At 39.8% G+C, this 25434-nt stretch overlaps 1 protein-coding gene across 5 annotated transcripts in view; it reads left to right on the top strand.

Annotated features, from left to right (window-relative positions):
- Positions 1-25434, top strand: part of ZFPM2 (zinc finger protein, FOG family member 2) — a 315049-nt gene that overhangs the window by 277327 nt on the left and 12288 nt on the right. The window lies entirely within an intron of this gene.

Raw genomic sequence — 25434 nt, 5'->3', positions numbered from 1 at the left:
AGGGATTATGCCAGAAACTTGCTGTTATTACCAATCCAAAGTACTGGTGGAAATGGTGCCAAAAGACTGACCTCCAAAAGGTCTAATATACACAGCTGTACTTGCTTCCAGTTTACCTAATGCAGTAATCCTGAATTTAGTAAACTTTGTTGCATTTATCACTTATTCTGTCTAACAGAGAGAGGTCTTGAATTGTCATCACATTTGGCAAATCAGATGGTCAAGCCTGTAGTGGAGACAGAAGTGTTAAGATTCAGAGAGCCCTGGAAAAAGAAAATAAGCTATTAACCTTGAAACTCAAATATCTTACCAAGGATGGTGTAATGCTTAAAAGAGAACATAATTTTATTGGTAATATATTCTTCCCTTCTACAAAGTTGTAGCCAAGCAAAATAGAAGAGACAGCAGGTCTTCTCCTCTGAGCACTGGCACAGTGGTATCATCTTGGAAAGCCAAGCTGGGAGAAGAACAATCATCTGTGATATTGAGAGTCTGGCATGTTTCAGGTGCCATTAATCCACATGCATGTGCTCCAGCTGCTACACTGGCTGAAAGGGGCTCACCTGTTGCAAAGAGATCATCTATCCAGTAACTTAGGGAGCTGAAAAAGAATGAGCAGATGTGTCAGCAGGAGCTGGCACCAGATTAAGAAACAAATCAGGACCAGAGGTTTCTTACTACTCTGTTGGCTGCAGGTTCAGGCCTATAGAAGGCCTGACACTTTGTGCAGTCAGAAGCATTCTCAGAGATTTATTTTGACTGACGCAGAAACTCTGCTTGTAGACTAGCAGGTTGTTCTAATGGAAGTTGTGTGCAGAATTTCTTGCAGAAAACTTTGGTGAGCAAAACAGTATTAAAAGTTCATCCTCCAATCTTCTATGGTTATCTAGAAAATCACTGAGCATTTTCAAATAGCTTCTCAAGTACAGAAAATGTGGATTGGATATATGGTTAACTGAGGAGTTCTTAGCATGTCTGAAACTGTATATATCATAGCCGTCTAATATAATAAATTATGTGTATGCTCATATTGTGGGCCTGTTCACCATTAGTACGATCATATGGCTTAATGCATAGCTACATTGTCCCAGGTAGTGACATGCTATGTCCCTTTCTATATTCTGAAAGTCAGAAGTATCAAACAGCTCTATTGCAGTGACAATATGCAGCTGAGCCCCAAAAGGCAACCATTCAATTGTGTAAAACTAGATTTCTAATTTAAACACATCTAAAGGTATTTTGCTACAGATCACAAAAGCCTATACAGTTTTTAGAACAAGACAGAGGTTGTCAGTTTGCCATATATGAAAGCTCAGTGCGCCCACATCTCGAGTACTGTGTGCACCTCTGATCGCAGCTGAAGAAGGGCAACTGGAGTGATCAAGAAAGCAGCTATATCTTATGACAATAGACAAAAAATCTGAGATTTCCCCATTTGGTGAAAAAAATGCTGAGGGTGAAATATGATACAGACTTACAAAATCTTGAAGCTGGTGGATAAAGTGAATGAAGAACTGTTATTCCTCAAATCCTGCAGTGCTACAGGAAACTGGGAGAAGAACAATTTAAAACAGATTATCACAGCAGGGAGTTAACTCTGTGAACTTGATGCCACAGGAGCCTGTGAAAGCAGACAGTATCAGCGGGTTCAGAGAGAGATTGGACAAATTCATGGACAACAGATCTGTAAATGGTACTAAGAGGATGTAATCCATGCGCATGCTTGGAAACTCTTAGGGAATGAACTGCAGAAGGAAACCAAGTTCGCATATTCTTACTAAATAACATTACCTGTTGCCATTCTAGAGACAGAGTCTAAACTAGATAGACCACCCTCTGTTCCAGCAGGGTATTTTTTATGGGTCTAAAGATGATGCAGTAGCACAAAGACTGTAAGAGAATCAACAATATCAGAGAGTAGGAGTGCTTCTGAGACATGTTTTTTACCAGAACCAGTAGTAAATTTAAAGACCGTTTGAAGACATTTGTAAGTAAGGATACTAAATAGGACTGTGTTTCATTCTTAAAAGTATTTATTCTTAACAATATCAGTGTCACTTCAGATTTTGAAAGGTGTAAAGACAATTTTCATCTTACTGTCATTTGACCTTCAAATTAGGCTATTTAATGTGATTAGGCTTTGATGGTAAAAGAGAAAGATGTATGTTTCCTTCAGCAAGTGCAGAACACCAAGCACTAATGTTGTAGCATGAAGACAGGCACCCAGATGGGGTGGACAGAGATAGAAAAGCCAACCAAAGTTTCTAATTATCATAGATATCAATATAATATTCATAACAGTTAGGTTGCTACCCAGAGGATCTTTCTGCATAAGACTGATCACTGCCATATTCTAGAGCCTTTCCTTCATCACTTGCATTTTGATGGCACCTATATCATGTTAAAACTGGCATATCTCCTTTTTAGCAGGCACAATTCCACCCTGACAGATGGCCATGATGATAGACATGCCAAAGAACCAGTATGTGTATCAAGTTTGATTATTAGGGATGATATTCCTATCCAAGAACGTTTGAGTGGCATTCTGTACCGATCGTCTGAACCTATTGGTATGGGTTGGAACAAATGCTGTTTCACTAAAGTCAAGGGATGTGTTAACTACAAAATAGGGAGATAAGGACTATGTAATTTAAGGTCTTGGTAAAATGGAAATAAAGACCACTGCCTCTGGATCACTCACTCCACTCTAGCAAGAATCAGTCATAAAGCAAAATCATTAACTTCTACTGGCTATCTAATGGCATCATTTAGAGTTTCTGGAGTATTTCCTAGTAAATAGTTGTTCTTTTTCAAACGATATTGTAGCTGGCCAGCATAGACCCTACTGCACCACAGAGTGCAAAAACCTGCTGAAAGGAGAGCTGAATCTGTAGAAAGCTGGAGCAATATGGAAAGGTTTATGAAAGCCGAATTCCCTGTCTCCTATCAGTGACTCCTGTTGTCACAAGGAATGCTGTGCTCTACCTGTTTTTTACCACAGTGCAAAACTGACACATTGTTCATAAGAAATAGCTAATTTTAAAATAGAAGACACTTTAATGACAGCAGAAGTATTTTAGTTGGTTTAAACTGAAATTAATATGTTGTGAAAAAATTATATTATCAAATGCCCCACTGTTATTTGTGCCAGCGGTGAATATGAATCACAGGTGTCAAAACAGGCATCTAGTATTCATGTTTTCCCTCCAAAAGAAATCACGTAAAGAAAATCCTAGGATGTGAATTCTTGCTAAACAAGACATTTCTGTTAAATATTTACTTATATTTAGTGTCATTGTATTTCTTTTTTAGTTGGTGATGAATAAGATTTTTAATTTTTTTCTTTGACATACATTTTTACCACAGTACTGCTGAGGCATCACTATTGATTTCTTTCACACTTCTTTTTTTAACTTGTGTTTTGCATTTTAAATACAGAAGGAAGGGTATCGAAGGCTCCAACTAGGTGGATTTCACAGAGTTTGTAAAGTGGGAGTTTGTCAGTTATTTTCCATTTGAAATGAAAACATGTAATCTTGCCTACAGATGTCCAGCCATTATTTCCACCGGTTTATCAGGGATTACAGTGGTATAGCAAAACCAGACATTTATTTGACTGGTCTAGTGGAGATATAAATGCTGGAGTTTTTATGAGATAATAGTAATAATGATTTAACCCTTCTTATTCAAAGTCATCAATGCATTTCACAATGCTTTGTGGATGTATTAAGCTATAAATTACACTTGTGGAGTCTATATGTTATGTTGATTGAGGTTAGCAGATTATTGTCCTAAATTTTCACTCACTGTCAGGTGTATAAAGGCACTAGATAACCCAACCACTACTGTCTTTTTTAAGCTAGTAGTCCAGACCCACACACTGTGATTGTTAACACATTTCAGTGTCCTTTGCAAACTTGTGAAAACAATGTAGAGCAAAAATGGCTCCAGAAATCTTTTTTCTAATTATTATAAACACAAGCCTTTCAGAAGTCCTTAGAATTAAGATATGTTCAGGGAGATTTTATTTCTTCTGAGTTTTTCTTCCTCAGAATAATTTCTTCTTTTTTTTTTTTTTTTTTTCTTGATCAGTAATAGGGCCACACTTCAACAAGAGGACTGAAATAACTTAGAGACTTGGTTATGTTAGCAGTGGCAGATCGAAGTTAAACCTCACTACTTTAGCCTGTGCCTTTTGCAGAGGGAAATAAAATCTGCAATAATGGTTCCCAATGATACTTTTAACACCATTTTTCTCTAGGGAAACCGAGGGTGATGTTAGAACACACCAACATGCATGAAGGGCTCATTCACTGCCCACAACTGCCCCAGTCTACTGGTCGGCACTGTCCACTTTCAGGGCTGCCCCATGTCCAGTGGGAATGCTACACTAGACTGGAATTTGCATCCCTGATTCCCACTTGGTTTGGCCAAGACACTTCTTCAGGAACTTTTTTGTTTTTCAGAGAAGTTTAGATTTTTAGCTTATCTGTTTCTCTTGAGTATTTCCTTCAGTGATAACTTCCAGAATCACAGAATCATCAAGGTTGTAAAAGACCTTGTAGATCACCCACTCCAACCATTACCCTAACACTGACAGTTCCCAACTACACCATATCCCTCAGCGCTATGTCAGCCCGACTCTTAAACACCTCCAGGGATGGGGACTCCACCACCTCCCTGGGCAGCCCATTCCAACGCCTAACAACCCGTTCTGGAAAGAAATGCTTCCTAATATCCAGTCTAAACCTTCCCTGGCACAACTTGAGGCCATTCCCTCTTGTCCTATCGTTTGTTACTTGGTTAAAGAGACTCATCCCCAGCTCTCTGCACCCTCCTTTCAGGCAGCTGTAGAGGGCGATGAGGTCTCCCCTCAGCCTCCTCTTCTCCAGACTAAACACCCCCAGTTCCCTCAGCCGCTCCCCGTACGACCTGTGCTCCAGAGCCTGCACCAGCTTCGTGGCCCTTCTCTGGACACGCTCGAGTCATTCAATGTCCTTTTTGTAGTGAGGGGCCCAAAACTGAACACAGGAATCGAGGGGCGGCCTCACCAGTGCCGAGTACAGGGGTCAGATCCCTTCCCTGTCCCTGCTGGCCACGCTAATGCTGACACAAGCCAGGATGCCATTGGCCTTCTTGGCCACCTGGGCACACTGCTGGCTCCTGTTCAGCCGGCTGTCAATCAACACCCCCAGGCCCCTCTCTGACTGGCAGCTCTCCAGCCACTCCTCCCCAAGCCTGTAGCGCTGCTGGGGGTTGTTGTGGCCCAAGGGCAGCCCCCGGCATTTGGCCTCAGTGAAACTCCTCCAGTTGGCCTCAGCCCATGGCTCCAGCCTGTCCAGGTCTCTCTGCAGAGCCTCCCTACCCTCGAGCAGATCAACACTCCCACCCAACTGGGTGTCATCTGCAAACTGACAGAGGGTGCACTCGATCCCCTCGTCTAGATCATCAATAAAGATGTTAAACAGGAGTGGCCCCAAAACCGAGCCCTGGGGGACACCACTCGTGACCGGCCGCCAACTGGATTTAACTCCGTTCACCACAACTCTCTGGGCCCGGCCATCCAGACAGTTTTTTACCCAGCAAAGCGTGTGCCCATCCAAGCTATGAGCAGCCAGTTTTGCCAGGAGAATGCTGTGGGAAACGGTGTCAAAGGCCTTACTGAAGTCAAGGTAAACAACATCCACAACCTTTCCCTCATCCAATAAGCAGGTTGTCCTGTCGTAGAAGGAGATCAGGTTTGTCAGGCAGGACCTGCCTTTCATAAACCCATGCTGACTGGGCCTGACCATCTGGCTGTCCCGCATGTGTTGTGTGATGGTACTCAAGATAAGCTGCTCTGTCAGCTTCCCGGGCACCAAAGGAAGCATCAATGCGAGCACCCCAGCCAGCTCCTCAGCACCCTCGGGTGTATCCCATCCGGTCCCATAGACTGTGTGTGTCTGTGTGATGCAGCAGGTCACTGACCATCTCCTCCTGGAATGCAGGAGGGTTGTTCTCCGAGTCTCTCTCTTCTGGCTGAGGAGGCTGGATTCCCTCAGTACAACTAGTTTTGTTATTAAAGACTGAGGCAAAGAAGGCATTAAGCACCTCAGCCTTTTCCTCATCACTTTTTACCATGATACCTCTGGCATCTAGCAGGGGATGGAGGCTCTCCCTCGTCCTTCTTTTGCTATTGACATACTTACAGAAACATTTCTTGTTATCTTTGACTGCTGAAGCCAGATTTAATTTCCATCTGGGCTTTAGACCTCCGGATTTCCACCCTGCATAGCCTCACAGCCTCTTTGTAATCATTGTGAATGGCTAGCCCCTTCTTCCAAAGGCTGTAAACTCTCCCTTTTTCCCTGAGTTGCAGCCAAAGCTCCCTGTTCAGCCAGGGTGGCCTTTTCTGCCGCTGGCTTCTCTTACAGCACCTGGAGACCACCTGCTCCCGAGCCATTAACACTTCCTTCTTAAAGAGTGTCCAGCCTTCCTGGACCTCTATACCCTTCAGGATCGTCTCCCAAAGGATCCTTTCAAGCAGGTGCATAAACAAGACAAAGTCAGCCCTTTGGAAGTCTAGGATGGCAGTTCTGTTGCCACCTCTCCTGGCCTCTCTAAGAATAGAGAACTCTATTATTTCATGATCACTGTGCTCTAGTTGGCCTCCAACCTCCACATCCTCCACCAGTCCTTCTCTGTTCACAAAGAGGAGATCCAGCAGGGCACCTTCTCGGGTCGGTTCACTCGCCAGCTGTGTCATGAAGTTATCTCCCATACATTCCAGGAATCTCCAGAACTGGTCCCACTCTGCTGTGTTGTATTTCCAGCAGAAGTCTGGGAAGTTAAAGTCTCCCACAAGAACAAGGGCAAGCAATCATGACATATCTCCTAAGTGCCTATAGAATATTTCATCCACCTCTCTCTCCTGGGTGGGTGGCCTATAGTAGACTCCCTACTATATCTGCCCTGTTGGCCTTCCCCCTGATTCTAACAGAGAGACACTCCATCCTTTCTTCACTACGCTTCTGCTCGAAGCAATCATAACAGTCCCTGACATACAGCACCACCCCACCGCCTCTCCTTCCTTGTCTATCCCTCCTAAAGAGCTTGTAGCCATCAACCGGTGCACTCCAGTCTTGGGAGACATCCCATCATGTTTCTGTGATAGCCACTACGCATAATTTTCCTGTTGCATTATGGCTTCAAGCTCCTCCTGTTTGTTACCCACGCTGTGTGCATTGGTATAGACGCACTTCAGAGGGGCTGATGTCCCCAGCACCTTTTTGCCTTTAGAAGTCCCAATTCCAGCCTGACCTCTCACAGGTGTTACCGCAGTTACTGATCCATCCATATCCCTTGCATCTTTGTTGTGCTGCATGTCTCTATCCCTTGCCTCAATGCTCAATGGTTAACCGTAGGTCCACTGATTTTGTTACAACATCCAGATAAACCAATGCAGAAACTAGGCAACAGAGTTGCTATTCCATTTTCCAGTACCAAATCTTAGGGAAAGATAGCTTTAGGAATAGTATTAGGTGCTATGTAGCAGATTTTTTAAAATGTACTGTTCTGCCATAAGATTTGCGGAATGATTGTTGATGACAGATGGATTTTTTCACTATATTTAATTTGCAAATACAGGATCAGTCAAATACAAGCTTGGTCAATCAGATAATTTATCTGATAAGCAATGTTTCTTGTTTAATGGTAATTCTTTAAGACCAATACTTTTAGTCAGGCACTGCTTTTCATCTATTGAAAGTGTTACAGTTAAAAATGCCACTGATAGGTAAGTGTTCAGTATCTGTGCACATTTTTAAGATCAACATATCCACTTTCCATGTCTTTACAAAGTTAATTTTGTGCTCTGTTTCTTCCTTGTGAAATTACAATTTACATTTTGATTCACCATAAAATTCAGTGCAAACTTTTCCTACTATTTCATTTTAGAGATCCAGCCGCTTTTATTTAACAGATTGTCCTTTGATCTCAAGGAGACAATTGCTGTTTTACTCCTTTAATGAAGCTTGTATTATTATAGGCAAAATGAATATTAGACGAAATGGTAGTAGAAATCCCAGAGGGAAACATGCTCCTCTGTCTGGATCTTGGAAAAGCAGAATAATTCATTTTAATCAGTGATTATATTCAATAAATCCATAGTCCCTGTTCTTATTTACTTTACTTTTTTTTGTTTTGTTTTGTTTTTTTTGCTATTATGGGACAGTATTTCTGTTCATGAGATTCAAGATACTAGTCAGAATTCCTCTGTCACCGGTGACACACTGGGCAGTTAAGTGTTACTGAGAAGAGATCATCTCTTAAAGGAGGTGGGAGTAAAAAAGGACACTTTATTTATACTTTTAAGCAACTAACTCCTATTTCTTACCTGGCCTTTCAACAGACATCAGTCTGGATCATGTTTCTGTGCCTCTTGGACCCCTATTTCCTGGAAGCTAGGAGGGATCAGATTTGAAAGCCACATTTCAGATTTCAGAGAGGAAATGGAGGGGGGATGGACCCACATGGGGAATAAAAAGGAACAGAAGAGAATTACTTGACACAGCAGTAAGTGGCCACAAACCAGCAGATTTATTAATAGCTTTGATAATTTTGTTGTTCCCTTGATTATTTTGCCACTTATGCTATCTTTTGTAGATGCAGACTCAACTTTGGGAACAGTATCATTGGTTGCACCACACTGGTGGGCTGAAGATTTAAGTTGGAAGTATCTTTAGGCATTATATCATTCTGTAGAAAAAATGCATACACTGCAACTGAGGGCACATTGTAAGGATCTTCTAAGGTCTGTTTACTGCTAGATGTCGTCACAGAAAAAAACGACTGATCTAAAAGACAGCATAGTTTGAGTAGAGCAAAGGCAATTATGTCAGTACAAACCGATTTGATGACCAGAAAGATACTGGTAATTCGGCAGATGTGCAAACATGAAGAGCATCAGGTATCTGATTTCTGACCCCATTCTACATCCGAATCATGAAGCAATGCAAAATATAGGGAAAGGAGAACTCCCGAATCAGCACTAAGGAATGGAAAAAACATTTATTGCTTCTAAAATTATCATTAAGCAAAACAGAATCATCTCGGAACATGCAACACTTAAATCCTTCTTAAAGAGAATTGGTAGCCCTAGCAATCAGAATGTGGCCAGCATTAATTGTAATGTGGGCCACCCAAACTATTTATCTTCTGGATACAATGTGAAACTCTTTCTAATACAGGTAAAATAACTTGCAAACATTTGGCAGCTATGAGCAGAAAAGATAAATATTTTGTCAGTTCTTAGTACAAGGTATACTTTTATTTTGGTAGAAAAAAAAAAAAAAAAAAAAGAATTTATTTTTCTGCTGTGTTTCCTGTAAAGTTATGTTAGAAACCAAATAGGAGCTACGAACAAAGGTTTAAAGTGACGAGCTGTCCCATGCCTGTTTACAAGTCAGGATTTCATTTTACATAGAGTTCTCTATAGCAACTTTTTAAAATTTAAATTAGAAACATGGCCAGCAATGCATGCAAAATGTTCATTCATTGTAGTAAACTACAAAAATATTGCTTTTATGCAATGAGAATGCCATTGTAGAATTTTAAAAGGCATAGAAATAAAAGACTCCGGATTGGAGTGATTTAAACAAACTCACTAGGATATAGTAGATGATTAAAATACAATCTATAATTACATTACACTGGTATCAGGTAAGGATAAAAGCCTATAAATACACTGGGGTCAGGGTAAGCATAAAAAATGAAACAGTTATTTGAATAATCTGAGATCAAGTTGCAGTAATTAAAAATGAATGTATTATTCAAATGAAGGAATTAGGTTACAACACTACTCATATGAAAATATTATTGTGACAGACTGCAGTAAGTTGGAAGTGATTTTGATAAAAAATTGGGGCAGGAAATATAATGATTTGCATTGGGGAAAAAGTCGACAATCTATGTGGATGAGAGTATTTGCAACTCCTCCTTCAAATCCCTCATCGAAAATCATACTTTTCAGCTGGCCTTCGAGAATTATCCGCTACCCCTAGCCTCTTCCTGGACTTCACTCTCTCAGATATATAGATCAATCCATTAAAAATTAAAAGTGCTGTAGCTAAGGTCTCTACATGAACTCACAAAGGAATTAATGGGATCTGCACCCACTAGCAGGCATATTGTTTAATCTACCCCACACATTGCTGTTTATCCATTTTTATTGCCATTACCCAGGTCATTTCTGTCATCTGTCTCCTGTTCTTTCTTTGTCATCTCCTGTCAGTTTGGAAGCCAAAGTCTACACATAAGACTGACACAAAACAGTGTTATTCGTGTAAATAGTTGATGGCTACTTGCGGATTAGGTGCTTGTTATTATAATAAATGGTTTTGAAATCTGACCTTTCCATGGCAAATTCCTTGGGGCAGGAACCTGTCTGGAGGTGTCTTGAATATGTAAACCAAGGATATTTAATTATTAATAGTAATTAATAATGAAAGAATCAGAAAGCAACTTGGTATTTTTTTCAGGTAATAGCTTTCATATCCCTTATATTAATTAACTTTTACAAATGTGCTTTGAGAGCCAGCTCTGAGTGGCTCTTTGCCATTGCTCATAGCACAAGGGTAGAGAGCTGCTCTGCAGGTGCAAGTATGCCCACCAGCAGACCCATTTGAAATTCTCCCAGATAAGCGAATAAGAGCACATCAGAAGTCAGAGCAAGATCAGCAGTAGCTTTCTTCATTTTTGCCCAGTGACTGCTGCCTGAAATTCTCCTCAAACCTTTCCAGCATCTGCAAAAGTCTATTGAGAAGATTGTTTAGCTCACTTAAAATATGCCTAGCTATGCCCTCTTAAATCCTCACTTGATCCTTTTATCATCACATAGTATATTTAAGCCTCTCATTCTTACCTGTTAAATCCTTCATACTTCTATTTTCTAGTCTCTTTTGTCTTCCCCTCAAAATGCTGTGTTTGCTTTCCACAAAAAGTGGTTGTTTATCCATGTTATATCTTTTTCTCCTGCAATGACATGCATTTATCAAAAGCCTGTTTGTGCTAGAACTTCCTTCTGGTATTGCCAACTCTTTTTTCTCAAATTCCTACTCAAATATCATAATATCTTGGCACACTTCCATTTCCAGAAAACTGGATGTATGTATTAGATAGATTACCTAGGTATCTGAGCTAACATTTAAAAGACATGCAATTATACATAGGGGACTTCAGGTCAAAAAGCTGAATAGTCCTGAATGACCTGTCAAAACCAGCCAAATAAAGCGCTTTTTTAAAAAAAAAAAAAAAAAAGTTACAACTACAGCTTGCCATTTCCATTTCTCAAGCATTATTCACTCTTCAGCTGTCTGCGCAGTTAATTCAGCTAATAATAGCATGCATAGGTAAATGAGCAATGAGATAAAATGTTAATTCAGATTCAGAGAGATGACTTGTGTAGAACTTCCCTGAATTGATAACTGAAGGATGCAAGGCACAGTATCTCATGCATAGTTTGCTTTCTCTCTGCTAGTGCCATTAAGTAACATATCCAGACCAGTTGCAGTGTACCTGTGCAACAAACTCTTCAACTTTAAAAATAACTGTTTAGCTGAATATCATCACAGCAGACTGATCACAGTGAAGACTTGAGAGAAATCTTGCAGTGGCCAGTAAATCAGATACTTGCATGTGTATACATATGCTACAGTGTATATTACCTGACTGGCATATAGATTAACAATAATCAGTTAATATTTTATCAGTTTGTATTTAATGAAGACTGAGAATGTGGAGTGGAGTATGAGGCTGAAAGCAGAGAGGAAAGAAAATGAGAAAAGAGAATTAATCAGGAAGAAGATACTAAATGAGAACCCCCTAGCTAAAAAGACTTAAGCATACAATAAGAAGCTATACTGAAAGGTATTTTATACTGTTACGTCAAGCAGTATCTCCCAGGACTGGGGAAATAGGTCTAAACTGTTCCTTCTACACATGGGCAATATTTTCCATTATGAAGATAGACACTAAATCCCATTTCCACTTCCAGGGCATAGAGAGCATTGATTTTTCCGGTGTCTTAATAAAAAGTATGAGAACACATTTTTTGAGATAGGATAGTATAGGATCATCTTCTCAGGACCAAGACAGTACATGTTAAGAGAAAGAGTAATGGAGCATTTTAGTGATTCTGAGTTGTAGATGCAGATGGTTGTCCATATGAGTGTTAACTTTTAGCAAAACAAAAAGATATGAGACAGTGAAGCATCTCTGGCAGGTTGTGGATACGGTGAGGTTCACTGCTTGTAAACTGGCTAGCATTCAAGAGACTGTTTTGGTCTGAGTTATACATAGGTTAGGCAATGATGAACTGTGTTTTTCCATGGTGCCAGATTGCACTCCGTTTCCATACCACAGAGAGATCCCAAGTTGTTCATTATACTCTGTCCTGGTTAAAAGGTAGAGAGGTAGTAGAGAACATTTAGTGTCCAATAGGACTGGTCAGTGAAGTGTAAGGATGGGGTGGTTGGGGCGGCGGGGGGGTGGGGGGAGCATGAGAACGGCCTTAACAGCAGGGTAGATTTCCAAGCAGTCTGAGAGGTTTGATAGGTAATTGCTGCCAGTTCTTCCATTCTGCTTGGTAAAAATCTTCTGCTCCCAGGAGCATCCCAAATATTTAATAGAACTTTTCTTTAATCTCTGTGACCCCTTTACTTAGAGTAGCCTCATACCGTTCCTCTTAAGATTTTATGCAGTTCTAAGAAGGAGCCAGCCGGGACACGGGTTCATGCCAGCACTGCGGGGCTAGCGGAATTTCACCTCAGTGTGTAATCCCTGCTCCTCCAAAAGCCAGATAGTTCTTCAGGGATCAGTGCATGCTTGACATCAAATTTCTTCATTACTCTCACGAGACAGAGATAAGTGTTCAAAGGTTTCCACAAACTTTTAACATCACGGTTCCCACGTGTTTCAGTGGGAGTCATGCGGGCTGGAATGCTGGTTTTGCTCAGCAACAGAAATATTATGAAGTTGCTGGAGTTGGATAATTTCCAGTCTTAGCTGCATCTTTGCACTATCCAGTTTTGCAGGAAAATGATTTAAGCAGAAGGAGGGGGGCTTATGCTGACACAGTCTAATACCTGCTTGTCACAGCCCAGATATGCTCCAAAACTCACGCTTCTGAGGGTTTCAGCATTCACCATAGTCTGTCCAGCAGCAGTTGTGGCAACAAATGCATTGGTGCAGATGTGTTATTTACGGCGGGATTTCATTTTTCTGAAAGTTTTTGTCTAACTAGAGTGAACCAAACGGGCCACGGGGCTGTGTGGTTTGCCAGGGGTGCTGACCACGGGACCAGCAAGTAATGCCCTGTGGGGCTTTTCTGCTTTTTAAGAGCCCAGAGGTATGATATTCAGGAGAAGGCAAATATTCCCTAAATATATCCTTAAACGAGCTGAACAACATTTTAAAACATATTGTTTGTTTTGCACATTAATCCGGCGGTGTATTTAAATCTCCGCTCGGCGTCCCCCGTGGGGGGGGCATGTCCCCCGTGAGGGCGCACCTCCGCTGCGCGGCCGGGGCAGTGCCGTGCTCCCTCACCGTCGCACCCCCTCACCCTCCGTCGCGGCAGCACCTCGCTTTGTCGTGACAGGAAAAGCACGGGGCGAACGTCGGGAAAGTGGCGGGCACGAGAGGGTCGCGTGGAAAAGGTTTAATCCAACTTCCTGACACCTCCCGGCTTTATCGGCCCCGGCGGCGAGATGTGCAGCGTTGTGTAAAATTAAATAAATAACGGCGCCGGCCCCCTGCCGCCCCCCTGCCCGGCGGCGCGGCGGCGGGCCGGCAGCGCCATCTGCTGGCGGCGGGGCGGCGCTGGAGGCGCCACGGGGCGCGGCCGCCAGGGGCGCGGCCGCCAGGGGCGCTGCGGGGCGGGGCGGGGCGCGGGGAAGGCTCTAGAAGGGCGCCCGGGTCCGTGGGACGGCAGCTCCGCCCCGGGCTTCGGTGCTGAGGGGGAGTTCCGCCCTTGGTGCGGCTTCCAGCCGGACTCACCGGGCGTGAGGAAAAGCGCTAAAAATGGCACCGAGCTGAGTCCTTCGGTAGTCCCGTGAGGTCGTTGGGGGTGGCTTGGTGACTTGGGCTGCTCGCTTCCGTTCACATACCAGGCGTGCAAGAGGGGTGGCGTGGGTTGTCCAGGTCTTTCTGCGGTACGAAATCCGATCTGGTCTCATAAAGCTCTTACTGTATCAATCACATAGTTGGATCTATTTGCATAAATAATTGCCACTTTTTTAAGGAACTTAAGAAATGTAAAATAATGTTCTGGATATTACAAGTAATATTTCAATGGCATTACCTTTGGTGTGGCATCCATAAATTATAAATTCCAGTTTAGGGTCTTCCAATATTTTATTCATGGCCATTTGAAAAAACCCAAAACTGTTACATAACTCTTTAGAACTGTGACTATTCTAACTTTATAACTCAGCATTGTCATTATTAAGGATTTCACCCTACCAAATTATTTAGTTTGTAATTCCTAGGTAATTTATATGATGAGTTTTAACTACAGAGGTTTGAAAGGTGCTTTTTATCACCATGTCTTAGTGTTTAACAAGTTTTCTTTACAGCATTAATAAAAAAAAAAATAATAATGCATGTGTTTTCTGCATCTATGCATCCTGTTGTTCACTTTTCCCTCTATTTCACCCATGTTTTGATCCAGTACCAGTACTGTGGATACAAACTGGGGTACAGAGACCCAGTTCAGCCAGCATATTTATGAGTATGCATAATTATATACAGGTAAAATATCCTTAGTTTGAATGCATAATTAACTTGAGTGTATCTTAAACAATTAAGTCCATAGGTCCCAAACTGTCTTGAGACTTGATCTCTTTTTTTCAGTTCTTGGGAATGGGGTGGTGTTTTGCAGGCAACACTAGTCCTAACAAAGGGTCAGACAAAGGCACTATGAGATAGAGGAAGATTACCACCAAAGAAAATGAGACTGCTTCTGTAATTTTCTCTAATTTCTTGCATTTCAATACAATTAACAGGTCAACAATCAATTAACAGAAGGAATCTTACCCTTTTTCTTTTAGATCCCCATTTTCCTCCTAGTGATGACCTAAAATGTTTTCCAAATACATGAAAAGCCTCATTTCAGCTAAATAGATCATTTAAATCTGAATCTGGAGAGTCAATGAGAAATCAAGTTGCATTTAAAGCATCTGTGCATTTTGTACAGATATTTCTGAAGAGGTAAACTAATTGTAAGTCTCTGGTCACAGCCTTGCATTTAGAACAGTGGGTGGCTGAGAGTGCAGATTGCAGAAATATTTGGTCGAGTGCATCGCACTAAATCATAGTACCGTTCTCTGTTAAATTCAATTTTTAATGCACATCTTGAGGGACTGCTGTTCTCTGCACAGTATCAATTCTCCTGTTTTCTTCCCCTCATACTTGAATATTTTGGGCATTTAACAGTGATTCTTCCTTCAGGGTGTATCAGCTTTAGAGCATTCTGAATTGGTTAATTTTGAACTTTGTCTAAACTCTACCACCTTTCTCAGGACTAAGGCTGTCAATAGCTAGAAAATAAAAGCATATACACTCACTTAATTTTCAGAAAGCCTCTCAACGAGATAGGCAAAATGCTCTTAAGGGTGACCCTGTAGAAGTCCATGGAGTCTGCAGAATCCCTCAGACCCTGGCAGATTCCCCCCTGGGGAGCCAGCATGCTTTAACTGGCTTCCCATTGAAGCAGCTGTAAAAAGTGAATGCATAAGAAAGAAAGGTAATGAAAGCTGACAAGTTGAAAAGAAAGTGAGAGTTTAATCTGCAAAGTTGTGCTTGAGGGGGCTTCCATCATGATATTCCTATGGAGTAGCAAAAAGAGAAAAAAATTAAGAAACTGCAGAGTATGATGAACTTACATAATTTTTTCTTGCACCAGGCGGTATTTATTAATTTCTTTTCTGCCACTTTACAGCACTTATTTGCTTCTCAAAAAGAGAAAATGAAGTATACAAAACCTGGCAATCATAATGAACGTGTGAAATGCTCACAGATTATTTATAAGCATGCAAGTTATGTAGTTGTTGGAGATTCTCTCCCTTCTGCTCCTGCTTGGTGATGAAGAATGGTATTTTAATAGGCAGATGGTAAAGACAATTACAGTTTGGGGCTCAGCTGGGAGTTACATCAGTTTATTGCAAATTATTAGTTGATAAATGCTTTTGTTTACAAGCAAAGTCTTAAGCAGCTTTGTAATCAGTTTATCAGCTGCAGTCTGAATTTTGACAGCTTGCCTTTGGGTATACAGTCACTTCTTTCCTGGCCATTTAGAAATCATGCTGACCAGGCAGGCAGAATGGCAGCTCCTATGCACCTGTAAGATGCTCAGTAAACTGGTATTTCTTATTAAGCCTGTTTAGGAAGAAATCATCAGTACAGAATCCTCTTTAATTGCTAATCCATTTTAGTCTTAACTATTTACTCATTCATAATCTTTTTTTATTTCAGTTGTGACCAGAGGTAGCTCAGTTTTGCCGTGGTGATCACAGGATTTGCTTTCTGCTGTTAAGTCTCTCTTACTAGATGAACTAAACAGTAGACTGGCAGTGGTTTACAGTGTTTGTTTACTTTGGACATTGTATATAGCTTCGAAGGTGGAAATGATTTTGTCATCATAAATTTTCCTTTTTACTTCTAGCTTCTATTTCCAAAGGCAAAACTGTAATATCTGGAGTTTAACACATCTGGAGGAAATCTGGGGTTTTGGTGTGGGTTTTGTGTGTGTGTGGTGGCGCTTTTTTTAAAATGAGGTACTTTTTAAATCGAAAAGACTGGATTAAATGCCTATTGTAGCTTCTATGATTTACATTTTAGAACACATTAAACATGAAATCTACTTTTAATGCCTTTCACTTAGTTGTCCGTTTAGTAAGAGAGCCACTGATTTTTCACAGGCTTGTTTCCACCAAAGCCAGTGTAAAGTGTTCTAATGGCTTAAGTGGGAACAAGATTTGTTTGGATTCAAGAAGTGTTACTTTGCTTCCATGGTCCTTACAGCTGAGGTAAACTAGTTCCTGAACTTCAGCCCACGAGCTGAACATTAACATGAGGAAAGGTCCAACATAACCGTCAACAATAGCAACTGTTTTCTTGGGGCTACAGTGCACACAGCTAAATGTTCCAGCTCCTGTTCATTATAAAATATGGCTTTTCTTTCACACACAGCCTTGAGCTTCTTTTGGAGCGAGGCCCCTGTATTGAATAAACAACAGGTCTCATAGCCAATTTTTTTTTTTTTTTACTTTGGTTTTGCCATTCTATAATTTCCCTGTTTGTCCTTCTATTTATATGTGTTTATTTCCTTTACAAATACAACCTATCCGTCCCGCTCCCTCTATATAATCCTCCCGTTCAGGTACCTTTGCCATTCACTCTACATTTGCCCAGGGGCAAGAAATGAGCCCTACAACAGCAGGTGCAGGACAGCAGAAAATCCATTGATAAGATGTAGCATACTTCTGCTTTCTCTGTAAGAAAGAGTTGCCATTAAAGCATATCTATTGTCTCGTTTAATCACCTCCTTTTTTCATGCATTCCAGTCTCACAAAATAACTCTGAAAAGACAATCCACAGGCATGATTGTGTTTGTAAGGCTCCAAAAAGGTCACCTTACAGCTGTGCTAGTAGGGAAGCGGGGATTGTAGGAATGTGTGTACCCAAAGCCCTGCTTCAGAGTAGTTGGTTTCAGCGGTCCATTTTCTCTCTCTGAAACCTGGTGCATCCACAAAAGCTGGGGGAAGCAGTGAGGGTCACCTGGTAATGTCTCCTGGGAAGCTCTTTGGAGAATGCCCATTCACTGATCCTGCAAAAAGTAAAAGGGGAGATGAGTTTGCTGCGACAATAAGTCTTAGCTCCTTTGCAGTGGTGATGGGAGTGCAATGTGGGCGATGTCAGCAAGGGGTTTTCGTTCTTTTTCAAGCTGTTTATCATTTCCTTTCTGAAGGATTAGTAAATTCTGAAATAACAGTCAAGTGAGGCCCAATTCAGATGTCGAAAAGGTGTAGCACTCCATTCAAAACAGAGGAATTTGGAAAGAAAAGAAAAAAACAGAAGAAATTGCTAAACTAGTGAAAGAACCCCTTCGACTTCTTTGTTCGAGTTTATGCTGAATTAAGGAAATATAACAGGTTTAGCATTTGTGGCAGGCTTTAATTTCAACCTCTGAGCAGCAGACTTAACTTCTTGTGATGTGGGAGGATATTACAGTTTCCAGCTTCATTCCATAAATATTGCCATTTGTGCCAAACATTTAATAGTTTTACACTGTGGACTGTCGTCCACCAGGAACTGATATCACCTAAGACTTTTAGAGCCATCTAATAGAAAGATATGTATTCACTCTGATTAGCCCAGGATTTGAACGAGGGTCCCAGAAGAGATATATAAGCCTCTTAAATGCATAGAACTTCTAAGGATATGGGTTTAACTGTCTCCCCCTGTGGTAAATAAGCTGTGACAGCTCTATCAGGGGGGAAAATGGCAAATAAAATTACCACATTATTTTCCTGTGAATATTTTCGGAGCACTAAGCTATTTTGCTTCTTTACCTAACAGAACTCTGTTGAGTGTTACATGCAGACATTTAATTGGAGGAAACTCTCAGAAATCCTCAAACTAACAAAAAGCAGGCAGACAACAGCAGAAAAAATAAGAGATCAAATCTTAGTGTTTGTTATACTCCTTGCTCTTCAGAAACAGTGTGCTTCATTTGAGGTTCAGATGATCAAGATTTTTGCAGTATTAATTCAAGAGCTGCTGCAATACATATCATGATGTTAGCAGTTGTACTGCAGCAAGGGAGAGACCTACCCCTTATACTGACACAGAGATGCCAGGTCTGGAAGGTCACTCCTCTAGGACCGGCAAGTTCCTTTAGTATTTTTCTGTTTATCAGCTCTGTAATACCTGACAGTTTTAACTATAAAATCATCTATTCAGATAAAACCAGTCACCTGTCAGCATATGTCTAAGCTGAAGTCAGGCCCAAAGCTCTGGCAGGCTCAGGTGCAGGGAGTAAGAGCTATATTCTGAAGGAGTATTTTTCTTTCCTGTTTATTGTCAGACATTTTGTATCTCAGAATGCAGGGATTTTAAAGCCGTCTTCTTTCAGTTTGGCTAGTGCCTTTAAGCTGAGTATTCTGTTGTTTTGTTCTGAAAAATATTGTTGCAATTCCTTTATTTTGCAGTTTGTTCAGCGAGTTAGAAATTAAGCAGGCTCTATATTTTATGCTGAACATAAAGGTAGTAGAAAACGTAGCAACAGAACTGGTTTGTCCACTGTGTTGGTCTATAGAGTACAACAGAGTTTACATTTTTTGCAGTCAATACACTGCAGGTTTATAATATGCAATGGTTTAGTTAAAATTAAAGGTCAAGTATCTTTTGGCAATCTCCTTTGATCAGTAAACAAGGAAAAATGATAGAAGATGCTAGGAAATCATCTCATTAATCTTAATGTAGCACTAGAACTATTTTTTGTGAGCGTTTGGGAAGTCTGAATTTGCAGGGGTCATTTCTGAGACACTTCACAGACGTGGTTGGAACCCCAGCATTAAAATACGTGAATAGCAAAAATGCTGTGCAGAGTATATATTTTGTGTACGCATGTGAAAAATGCAAAGAATTATTTAGCAACTGGAAAGACTGTTCACAAAATGCTTTTGATTTATTGCTGTATATACCACAGATCCGTATCACTTATTCTTACATTATTTTATTCAAAAACTTGTATGAACCATGAGTTGGCATGTTGTAGAATACTGAAAAGGCATTAATCAACCTAAATAAACAAGTACATAGATCTATCTAAGAACTATGAAGTAGTTAATAAATTTTTAGCAATTTTATTATAGAAAAAAGGTCTAAAAGAGTAGTGCTTAATTATCTGGACTCCTCTGTGCTGGGCTCTCTTTTGATTGTATTAATGAAGCAGCTGGCCCATTGTTTCTCTTTAATTCCTCTATTGTTTTAAGAATATGTCACAGCTCTTTATTCTTTTATCAGGTGCTGTGCAGGAGGATCCACACAATACCTCATATTCCTACTGTATTTGCCAATGCACAAAGAAACCTCCAAAGCATTTTTCAAAGAAGGGGCACACATAATTTATAAGTTCTGTTCCTTGTACCACTCTACTGTCAAAAATTTCAACAGTATTGGATTTGAATTAATTATAATTTTTTATTAAACAATGTGTCTACGTATAGATATATGGACTTTGTTCATGTCAAAAATTAGAGATCTGCCCAGTAACTTGTGCCGCACTGAAATGGCATTCATTATGCTGAGTCGTCACAACCCCATGGGTGAGAAGCAGGAGGAACCCAAATATGAAGATACCATCCTATTGTGATGTGCAAATTCTCCTTAAAGGCTTAACCTGTGCAACAAAGGAGGGAAGATAATAAATTAACTCCAACCCCATTACCATTACTAAAAAACATCATTTTTTACAAATTAGAATATTTCTCCAATTCGAAGAGGAAGGTTTAATTCAGTTGATGGTGCCTGGAAGTTGCTAAGAGTAACAGTCAGTTGTTTAAATAAATTCTGATAGTCTTTTGACCCTTCCTGCAAAAAGGTGTGTGTACAGGAAATGGGCTATTATGTTGTTGCCGCAACACAATCAGATTCAGTAAGTCCAAATTTTACTACACAAAAGTAGTACTTCTGAATTAACTGGCACTGAAAAATGGTTTTAATAGAAATTGCCATTGATTTCTTAAACTTTTGTGAAAGATGTATGCCATTTCTGCGTAAAAAAAATTACACTTAAATGGTTCAGCGAGGAAAACCAACTGATACTAAAGAGGGGAAAACAGGAATTGCCTTTGAATATAGGTTTATATTGTCATTATGCTTCATCTGTGAAAAAAATAGCTGCACTTCCTTCCATGAAACAGCTGTACTCAGTGGAAACACTGTTTTTAGCTACTTGCTTTCTTAAGTCACTTTTCCTAAGAGCACTGGTATGAATCAAATTCTTTATGGTTCCATTTATTTTGAAGCTCTTTTCTCCCAGTGGAGTTAATAGGGCAGTGTGACCCACAGATCCCAAATGATCACTCCTTAAGGTCTGTAAAAAATAAGTGGAAAAAAAAGAACCCCACCATTGTAGGTAGGGTTCTGAGAGTCAAAATGGGTAAAGGACCATAGCTTTGGTTAAATCTTCAGAGAAAATTGCTGATTCCAAATAGGATAATAAGAGGTCACTTCGTTTAAAAAAAATCCAAATGTAGAAGAAAAAAAAGAATGGCTGTTTAAAAAAAAAAAAAAAAAAGGCAAGTTTCTCTTGTATTTTAGTTGTCCGTCCTATATAAAATAAAGTTTTGTATTAGCATGCATATCTATCACTACAGTGCTCCTTATTCTGAATACAGAAGATAGAGTATTACTGCATCTAAATATGATTTAATTGGTTCAATTTGCTATATATTTTTTATACTGTGTGGTTCCATATCTTGATGAGCCCAGATGTAGTTGCGCTTGTGGTTTACAGCATCCCATTGCTTGCATTTTATTATTTTTACAAAGCAAATGTCTATCAATCATAGAGATAAATTAGAAAAAATTGTGCAAACATGACACATCGCTAAGATTTTTTCCAGCATGCTATGTAATTATTAACCTGATTTTTTCCATTGAAAGAAGCCATGAATTACAGATAGCATGGATGAAGTTAAATGCTTTTATATTAGATACATTTTGCTTATACAGTATTCTATAGGTATGGCCATACAATATAATTGAAGCTTTGTCAGCTCTGTAGCCTAGCAACAGATAATACTGTTAGGTTACTGAATTGCTCCTGGTTGACAAGTAGGGAGTATTTTTGTGTTTATCATGTTTGCTAATGATGGGATCCTTTCCAAAAGGCTTGTCTTAATCTTAATTAGAGTTTATCAGCAGAGGTCTGCATGACATTGTGCAGACACTGATTTCATAAATAATAAAAAGTGCAAGTGAAGAATTTGGCAGGAGAAGAAGATATTTAAGACCACTGATTCTTGTAAGAGCAGCATGAATTTCCAAAATGTAATCAAGTTTGAACTGTGACTCTATTCTTTATTATCAAAACTTGCAGTACACTCCACTGCAGTTTTGACAGCAATTATGAGTATGATTTATAAGCTTCCTGTTAGGAACCAGATCTGTTTGCACAAGAATCTTGATCATAAACATTACAAAGAACAGTAAGTCCACAGTTTTTCAGGAACATCAGGACCTTACTTTTTCCTTTGCATAGAAAGTTGGTTTGTTGGTTTGTTGGGATTTTTTTTATATTTATTTAAGGGTGTTGGATTTTTTTTTCAAGCAGCAGAAATATTTGCAGTGAAAGATGCAGACAAAGAAGAGAATCCTGAAATAGCCTTCCCATTTGGTAGAAACTCTGAAGGTATCAGATAGCTGCTTCAGTGCCTGATGTCATTTGATAAGGAATTCATGCCAATGCAGTTGGAATGTAATTTTTTGCTCTAGTTTGCACAAGATAATATTCTTTAACTTTCCCAACTTTCCATTATTAAATGAGCCTTTCTAATTCCTTTCAATGAGAACTAGAAGAAGTATTCAAATAAATACATAGTGTTTACAGATAGTGTTACTCTCTTCTACTTGACACCTATGTAATACATGTGTCACATAAATTTCTTTGGTTTAACCACAGATATAAAACAATATATTGCAGGCTCAAGAAGCTTATTTTCAATTTCAGAGAGTCAGAACTAGATTTGTGGAGAAAACAGCTTTCCAATGTCGCAAAGCCTTCTGGTATCTCAAAAACTTCCCTTCTGCACTAGAACAAGAGTAAGACTTTTCTTACCCCACCATGTAAAACCAGTAAGACCCTTTTCAGTATAAATGTACGACCAGTGTACTCATTACAGGTGAGAAGAGGGCCAAAATCACCAGTCTACCATTGTCTTGCCTTCTAACCAAATAATATAACCTTGACTTCATTTCTGAGGCACTGTCAGTCACTCATCCCTATTAGAGGTTATCTGGACATGGTTCCTTTCTCTTCTTGTGATGACTGCATATGTTTTGGGACTGAGAAACTTGGCCTGGTAAAGCTTTGTTAGAACCGGTTCATCCTGAATGCTTTTTTTTTGACAAAAGTAACAGTTGGTTAAAACATTTCTATCCATCTTAATCGTAACTTCATCTCACATAAATAACAGGCCTTTACGTTTCCTTATGAAATCTTCATGTCTTTGCAAGTATTTCAGGCAAACATCTTCCTATCTACTTCTCCATTGCCACCAGTACTTGACAAAGATTTCCTTATCCTTTTGAAAATCGGTCATTAACACTGCCTTTTGCTTTATGAAAAGATGCTGTGTTCCTGAAAAATTGCTGTGTATATGTCAGTTGTGTCTTAGCTTGTGGAGATGTTTGTGGGAAGCAAGAGCTTTTTTCCTGTTTTATAACCACCACCTGTAAGGAAGTCCTCATCCTTGGCAAGGGTGTCTAGACAGCATAATAATTCATATGGTAGTCATGATTGGAACTTCCTGTTAAATTTGGAAGCCTCTGCCAGGTTCTCCGCACGCCATTTCCCTGACTGTACAGTAGAAGGTTCAAGAAGACTTCTCTTCCACTCTTTTCCCACTGTGTGTGAAGCCCAGCATATTTGCATTCACTACATTAAGGCGAATGAAGTTGTTTACATCTTTCAAAACAGCAGGTATTGCCTTACCTTGTGCAGTCAAGCATAGGACAAGAGGGGACCGTACCATGTCCTGTAGCTGGGAGAATGCATCATTTGGAAGTTCATCTGGGCATTTAACTTGACACAGTATCATGTACTGATGAAAATATGGACATATATGTCATGATGAGTTAAATGCTTCATTTTCTATACAGTGGGATGAAAGAAAACAACGATGTAATTTTTGGATCTGAATCCTGATGGGCTGAAGGTTTGTTTTCAAATGCAGGAGTGGATAAAACTTCTGTAGTTCTGATTTCCTTTAGTAAGCCAAGCTAGAGATTGTTGTTCTTCCAAAGCTGTCACACATCACACTCAGCTGTGCCTGCCGTAGGTGTGACAGCCTGCAGGAGCTGGGTGGAGCAGGCAGCCGAGGTCACTGCTCACTTCAGCTGTCCGAGTTTAATCTACTGCTGGACAGGAGTCAACACCCTGAGGAGCTCTAACACCAGGAGACTGAGTCAGCCTTTTAGCTGATCCAGACTGATTGCAGCTGGAGACCCAGTAATCAACCACACTTTTTTTTTCCCCCCAAGGGTACAGCATGTCAAGATGTTTGCTGGGATAGAAAAAGTCTCAGTTGGTTCTTCTGCAGTGACTCATTTTTTATTTTATTAAGAAATTCAGTTAATAATACAGTCTAGGAAGATCTCTTCTGTATTAAAATAAACTAGAACATGTCGGTTGATTATTACACCTTCTGTATATAAATAATGTAAAGTGTATGTTAATAATGGAAGCCCTGTTCCTCCCAGAAAATTAACTGTGTGACGTTTGCAGTGAGAGTACTCAGTTTCAGGTTCTCAAATTGCAGCATGTGTATCATGTATTTTTATCTACGAGACTAATTAAGTAGATAAGGTATTTAGCCTGGTTCTCTCTTGAACAGGTTTTGTACCAGTTTAACTCTGAAGGCTACTGTATATTTACTCCTGACTTTATATCAGGCTATAAGTCAGACTGTGCTCTTCAAATGTTTGAATTCCTGCTTGGACATTAGGATTATGCATTTGTAGACATTTATGGCACTATCTTCACATTTCATCTCCTTGTTCTCTAGAGGAAATTACTCAGATTTGCACTATTTAATGCTGTAATTTTGGAGGGTAGTAAACCTTAGTATACTTTGGTCCCATCACGGTAAATTTTTTTTAAACTTTGCAGCCACCTTCAAGTACTATATTACCAAAGGGTGAATACAAAGACACTTTTCTGCTTTGAAACGTTTACACCACTTTGAGGTCTGGAAGCTTAGCTTTATTTTTCCACTGAAACACATTGTCACTGATGCTGTTTTGTTTGCTCATCTTTGAAAGCTAATAGACTGGTTTAATTAATTGTCCAAGATTTCTCTAAAACAATGTCCTAATTCTTCCATTTAGCTGTGGCATATCATACACTGTTGTTATCTCCTCTACCAGATTTTTGCAACAAGTTGTTTTAAAACTATAATCTCTTTGAGGGGAAAAAAATGAAGTGCAGTTGAAAAGGCAGTTATGCCGAAAGATAAACACAGCAATATTACTTATCAAAACGAGTACAGTTTTTGCTTGCCTAATGAATACAACATATAGCTTTTTCTATATATACAAAACCTGAGGAAAAAAAAGCTTTATAACATATAAAGTATGCAACATTATTTCAGGCATAACTGTATTGGATAT

Source organism: Athene noctua, chromosome 2 (genome assembly GCF_965140245.1).
Source record: "Athene noctua chromosome 2, bAthNoc1.hap1.1, whole genome shotgun sequence".
In the NCBI taxonomy this organism is placed as follows: Eukaryota; Metazoa; Chordata; class Aves; order Strigiformes; family Strigidae; genus Athene; species Athene noctua.
Note: the sequence above shows the minus strand (reverse complement) of the source record. Positions and strands in the feature narration are given on the sequence as shown.